The sequence below is a fragment of the Balaenoptera ricei genome, chromosome 15 (assembly GCF_028023285.1).
Source record: "Balaenoptera ricei isolate mBalRic1 chromosome 15, mBalRic1.hap2, whole genome shotgun sequence".
Classification (NCBI taxonomy): Eukaryota; Metazoa; Chordata; class Mammalia; order Artiodactyla; family Balaenopteridae; genus Balaenoptera; species Balaenoptera ricei.
In genome coordinates, this window is record NC_082653.1 from 14,221,939 (window position 1) to 14,228,633 (window position 6,695).

Sequence of the window (6,695 nt, forward strand, 5' to 3'; positions counted from 1 at the left end):
CCTGCCCAGGGTTGTTGTGAGGCTTAACTAGGGCTCCGTGCTGTTAGCCTGAATTACTATTTCTGCCTTTGTTGTTATTGAGCCCTCTCTAGTGGTCATCCTCTGGCAGCGAGGGGGTGTGAGGAAGGACAACCAGAGCGCATGAGACATGCTCCCAGCTCTCAGGCCCTTTGTATCAGACATGCTGCATCACAGAGAGACAGTCACCTGCTCCTGACTCTAGCTACGTAGAGTGGGGGAGGGCAGGCACTGGGGCAGTCCAGGAGCGGTGTTGAGGGCGGCTCAACTCTCCCAAGGGTGCGAGTCTGATCTGATGGGTTATTTAAATATTTTTACATCAGGAATGTATTAGCTAATGACCTATGCTTAGGAGCTCATCAACAACATGTGGACAAACTTCTCTGTTGAAGATTATATTCAGTTTGAAGATACTGACTTGCCAGCACTTGAAAAAAAAAAAAAAAGAAGCCAAAAGAATGGGTGCCAAAGATTACAGTACCTGAGCCTTTTCAAATGATGTTTAGAGAGCAGAAGAAAAGAGAACATGAAATCTAAATCAGATATTGAAATGGCACGCAGACTGCTCAAAAAACGAGAAGAATCAGAGTGTAAGAAAAACTTCCGAACCAACCCAGTTCCTGCGTTCGTCTTTCTCCCCCTGTATCAGGATACAGTCAAGCAAAATGAAGAACGGAGGAGGTCTATGAAGGAGAAAAACAAAGAAGCTCTTCTGGCCTCGCAGAAGCCGTTTGAGTTTATTGCAAGGGAGGAACAGAAGCAAGCAATTTGGGAAAAGCAGCTGAAAGACTTTTTTAAGTCTAAAAAGAAAACAAACCGATTTAAAGCCAGACCTATACCTCAATCTACTTGTGGTTCAACTATCAATGGCAAGTTAACGGAAGAAGAGCTCTGTAGAAACATTAGGATGCAGCAGAGAACCCAAGACTTTTTACAGAATTCATCCCCTCTGCCTTGAGGTCCAGCTCACAGAAGTTATGCTATAAGGAAGCCCAAGTGTCCTGATCAGGCTGAAAAGTCCAAGTGTAAACACAAGTTTAGGTGCCAGGCTGCTGATTCTGAAGAACTTCCTGAGAGATATCAGAAACATCACTCAGAACAGAAGCGTCCAAAACCCCTGATGCTCTGTGAATCATCTGACCTTCATTCAGTCTCACATGCATCCACTAAAAGAGAGAAAATCTTGGCAGATATTGAAGCAGATGAAGAAAATTTAAAAGAAACACGTTGGCCTTATCTGTCTCCAAGGTGCAGGTCACCAGTAAGAAGTACAAATGCACAAAGCCTGTGCCTTGTGGCTTCAACCCTCCCATGCCCACGGTGTCCTCCAGGGGAAGAGAACAAGCCACAAGAAAGAGTGAAAAGGAAAGGATGAGAGACTACCGACGAGAACTAGAAGAAAGAGAAGAAAAATTAAAAAACAGGCCGCTGCTATTTGAAAGAGTTGCTCAGAAAAATGCAAGAATGGCAGCAGAAAAGCATTATTCTAACACCTTAAAGGCGCTAGGAATATCTGATGAGTTTGTTTCAGAGAAAGGCCAAAGTGGAAACATATTTGAGTACTTCAGCAATCAAAAGATGAAAAGTTTCACTGAAGATACAGAAAGCTTTAATGAAGAAGAAAAAATAGAAGAGAGAGAGGATGGGGAAGAAAATTATCTTACTGATACCAACAGCCAAGATTCTTGCAAGGAAACAGGTGAAGCTGATGAAGAAAGTGGAGAGGAGAATTGTGTTGAAGAATAAAACTGAATCAGTCAGCAGGGTCTCCTCTCTGTGCCCCTGCTGTTATTGGCAGCATCGGGGGTCAGAAGCTGTGCTTGTGGTGTTAAGGACATCTATGGGAACCCGTCTGACACGCGCAGGTCTCTTGAGCAAAGTCCTCATGTAGCCCGAAAAGGCCGAATCCAGCTGATGGGTGATTTGGTCAGTTAGAGTCAGGCTTTGTCTATACAGTTTTTAAAATCACTACCTATGGTCTGTTTGCAACTTTGATCTTACTTCTATTTTTAAAAAGTGTTTGAGAATCACAGCTGTCACAAACTGATTAGGTATAAGAATATACATTATTTCATCATTTTGGGTGGAAAAAATTGCTTAGCATTGAGAGCAGAGGGGAGTATTGGCCTTTGGTGAATTGTTTGAAAAAAACGTTCTAGAAAGCATGAATCAGTAAATATTTTTAAATTGTAAAAAAAAAAAAAAGAATGTATTAGCACAGTGGTTGTTCAAGAAACATTGACTGAGCACCTTGTGAGTGCCAGGCCCCTTGTGAGTGATCTAAGTGCTGGAGACAAAGCAGCGAACAAGACGCAGTCCCTGTGTGGCACGTACAGCCTAGCTCAGAGAGATGTGGAAAAATAAATGAATAAACAGACAATGAAATACACCATCTAATAGCAGGTAGAGAAGTGCTATGAAAAAACGATGAAACAATTTAAGAGATAGAAGAATGAGATGGGGAAAAGGTAGGCGTTCTACGCAGGACAGGGAAAGCGTCGCTGGGGAATGACATCCAAATAAAGCAAGCCAGCCTTGGAGACGGTTAAGGAAAGGGCTCTCCAGGCGGTGGAACCAGCAGCTGCAAAGGCCGGGAGGCAGGGCGATCTTTGTCCCGTTGGAGGAACAGCAAGCAGACCGAGTGTCGCTGGAGCTCAGTGGGTGATGGGCAGTGTGGCAGGAAATGAGGCCTGGGAGAGAGAGAGTTGGGGCCAGCTCAGGTATTTAAATGGAAGAGTGAGTGAAGAGGTATTTAAATAGTGATTTCGAACAGTAATCTTTAAAATCATTACCAATAGAGCCATTTCTGGGGTCATCTTTCCAACCCCCAGTGTGGTGTCTTCTTTCTGGGCTCTGATACTTCTCTCTGGCCCCCACCATCCATAACTAGCCCCCTGCCCCTCACCCCCAGCTCCTTACACAATTCTCTCTCCCACACTGGCTGGCTTTGGCAGAGACTCAGACCTCCAGCTCGGCCTGGTCAGCAGGAAGTCACCCTCGGCTCTGATTCTGAGTAGAATCCTAACCCCCCCGGGCTGGGTATTTCCTTTGGTCGGATGAATAAACTCAAGAGAAGGGGGTTGTAGAGACCACTGAGGGAAGAGATCAACAGGGTCTTGTGAGCAGGGCAGGGTGAGGGAGTCCCCCAAACTTCTCCACCAGAAAGAAATTGGGGTGATAAAGATGCCTCTTTGGGTTCTAAATCTACCATGTCTCTTCCCCCAGGACCTTCCTCCCTCCTTCAGGTCACTGGGACCCCGAGGCCAGGGGACATCTGGAGTCCATTAGAATGGCATCAATCCCACACGGGGATGTTTTGACTGGACCCTTGGATGGATTTCTTGTACATTAACAGTGTTTATTTTCCAATAAAGATTCTGAAGTCAAGATTGCTGCTCTGGCCTCTTCTAAGGGGGGGAGAGGAGCCGGAAAGCCTGCCCTGCTGACCCAAGGGTCCTTGGGTCTTCCAATGAGGATGGTGGAAGCTTCGAGATGTGGTATATCACCTTGTAGGTGGTCAGAACCCAAGATTGAGTCCAACCCTCTCATGATACGTAGTCTCTGTTGTAGCTATTCAGCGGTGCCCCTGCAACACAAACAGCCACAGACAATACAGAAACCAATCAACAGGGCTGTGTGTCGATAAAACTTTATTTGTAAAAACAGAGGGGCCACAGTTTGCTGACCTCTGCCTTGTGGTATCCCTATGCTTCCCAAAAGATCTGGGGCATGGTATGTGATCAATAAATATTTATGATCAATAAATATTTGCTGATTTGATGAATGAATCTTGCTGTTCAGGAGCTCTGAGACCTTGAGCAAGTCACTGCCTCTTTCTGAGTCTCCATTTCCTCATTTGTAGAACAAAGAGGTTGTACCAGATGAGTTGTGATAGTCTATGAGAGTAAACCCACGGTATTTCTGCATTATTTTCTAATCTTAAAAAAGTGTCGTGTGTGTGCGTGTTCTGCAGGGATTTATACATTTTCTTGGTGCCCTTCTTTGATCAACTTCCTAACGCTATTTCTTTAACTAAAAGGTCTGGTCATAAATTACCGTGGGCCTCTGACCTTCACAGTTCACAAGGGGACAACTGAGCCACCTTCCTGGCCTCTGGTCTATCTTCCACAGCGATGTATTATCAGGACTTCTAGTCATAAGTGACAAAAACGTAAGTGACTAACGCATAAAGAAAATTTATTGGCTCATGAAACTAAAAAGGCCATGTATAATATGGCTTCTAGCACATTCCAGCATGAAACTGTGAGGAGTCTGATATCTCTACATTCAAACCTGGCCTTCCAGACATATTTGTCAAGGTAGGAGGGAAAAAAAAAAGTGCTTAGCTTTGTTTTTACCTTTTCCATATTAGGCATGGGGTATGTAGGCCTCCATTTATACTCTTGTCCTGGGGCCCACAGATGAGCTGAAACTGGATGAGCCGGCCCTTGGCCACTGCGGATGGCCCGAGAAAGGCTGCCGAAGGCTCTGGCTGGGGGCCGGGCAGCAGGTGGCTTAGCAGTGCTCTCTAAAAAGGGACTCAAAAGAAAGTCTAAGTCTCGGGGTTATTGTGAGAAGCGAGTGAGATAACGTGTGCGAGCGGGCTTTGAGAAATCCTATACAACGTCAGGAACTATTATTATTACTGGAAGTGATTAGAGACGGACGTGGTTTCATCACCCTCCTGAGAGATGCTGCCTGAAACCCAGAGGATTCTGGGAAATGCCTGACCCAAGGTGAACAGAGAAGGGCTGTGTGCAGACGGGAGATAAAGCAATGGGCTTAATGTGGCGGGAAATCTTAGGAGCTCCGTAAATATTTAGCTTGCCAACCAGATGTCAGCAGAGCTCTACCTGTGCTAGAAAGTTCTGGAAAAGGCAAGCCGAGTGCCCTGGTATCTAGCCTGAACCTCTCAGAAAAGGAAGGGGTCTTCTCTTTGCTGTCCTGCCCCCCATCCCTGGGAAATCATGATCCAGATAGAGGCTTGGAGCTGTGTGCAGAGGTATGTGGAGAATAGTGCAGAGAGAGGAGAGAGGACAGATAGAGGTGGAGGAGGGGAGAGGAGAAGAGGAGAGAAGAGGGTGGCCAGAGGGAGCAGAGTGGAGATTCCTAGAACTTTAGAGCTGGAAGGGAGTCCACAGATCCTGCCCAACCCCCCAGGAAGTGGATGCTCAGAGAGGTCGAGCAGCCTGCCCAAGGTCACACAGCTAAGCATTGGCCTCCGAAAAGAAAGTCACCAAGGGAGAGTGGTCTGTGGCAAGTGAGAGATGGGGGTGGTCAGAAGACCGCAAAACTACTCCAAACAGACCCCCAGCCGCAGGGTCAGCCAAGCTGGGGGTGGGGTGGAGTGGTAAGGAACGAGGGCAGGAGCTAACAATTACAAAGCACCTGGCCCGTGCCAACTTCCACGCTGGGCCCTTTTCTTACTGACGGAGCGCTGTCCTTCCATTATTCTTGGTCCACAAACTCAGGTAATTTTTTGCTTTTTTTTATTAAGCAACTTGTCTTTGGTCTCCAGAGAACTGTAGGGAAAGCCAAACTCAGTCCTTCTTGGTGCACCCATCCAAGTCCTGTGCAAATATCTTGTGGTCTGGGATAGCTTGCGTCATGGGAGGCCATTCTCACCCATCCACAGTCCCCTCCTGATGAGGCATCCTGTTCCCATACGGTCCCTTTGGGACAGGAAGCCCCAACCACTCACGTGAAGGTTAAGGTACAAAACCTTTGGTAAGATTACGGCCTAAATTCCCCAGGTGCACTTCGCAGCCATCAGCTCTAAGTGGCAGAGGTCAAGGGCACAGACTCTGGAACCAGGTCACCTGGGTTCAAATCATAGCTCTACCACTTATTAGCTGTGCGAACTTGGCAACTGGCTTAACCTCTCTGTGCCTCTCTATGAAATGGAGATAAAAAGTTATGGTGAGCAGTGAATGAGTGAAACCATTTAAGGTACTTAGGATAAGGCCTGGCATAGAGTATGCACTCAATAAATGGCAGCTGGTACTAGCAAATGTCCCGTTTCTCCTTCTTTTTCCTTGGCCTCAGAGGACTCTCTTCTCTCTCCTCATCCTCTGGGATACTTAGCAATGGGCAGTCCCACTGGGCTAATATGGATAAGAATACAGAGCCACTGGGAGGACCTCATGGCATGATGCATGTGAAGGGTTTAGCATGGCGCTTCATACGCATTGCTACCATTTTCATATTTATTATGATCACTGTTGTGTTTCTGGTAACCTCCACAGCGGCACTCAGAAGCACCTGCCCTAGTACAGGAGAAAGTGCACAGCAGAAGTGCAGGGGTAACTGGGTATATGACACTGAGTGGCTGGCGCAGAGGAGGTGGAAGAGGGTAGGTAGGGCGGGGTGGGAGGCAGGGAAAGGGGTGGGGGAGGGTCTAACTCTCCTGGCCTCCCAGAGTCCGGCCCTGCCTTTGCCGGCTACTGGCCCTCCCTGGCCTCAGCTGGCCTTACCTCTTGCCAGACTGGACCCCCCAGCTGGCTTGCTTGGCCCCCGGTATCTCTCTGATCCTCTTCTCTCTACCCTCCCCTTGGACTGCTGCTTCTCACTTGACCAGATTGTCTATGACCTTGGCCAAAGCTCTTGAGCCAAACCAGATTCCAGGTTCTGGTGTTATTACACCCATTTGACAGGTCAGGAAACCCAGGCCCACACAA

At 47.3% G+C, this 6,695-nt stretch overlaps 1 pseudogene; it reads left to right on the forward strand.

Annotated features, from left to right (window-relative positions):
- The first annotated feature begins 355 nt into the window (after positions 1-355).
- LOC132349631 (protein FAM161A-like) lies at positions 356-1,764 on the forward strand (annotated as a pseudogene).
- Positions 1,765-6,695: the final 4,931 nt, after the last annotated feature.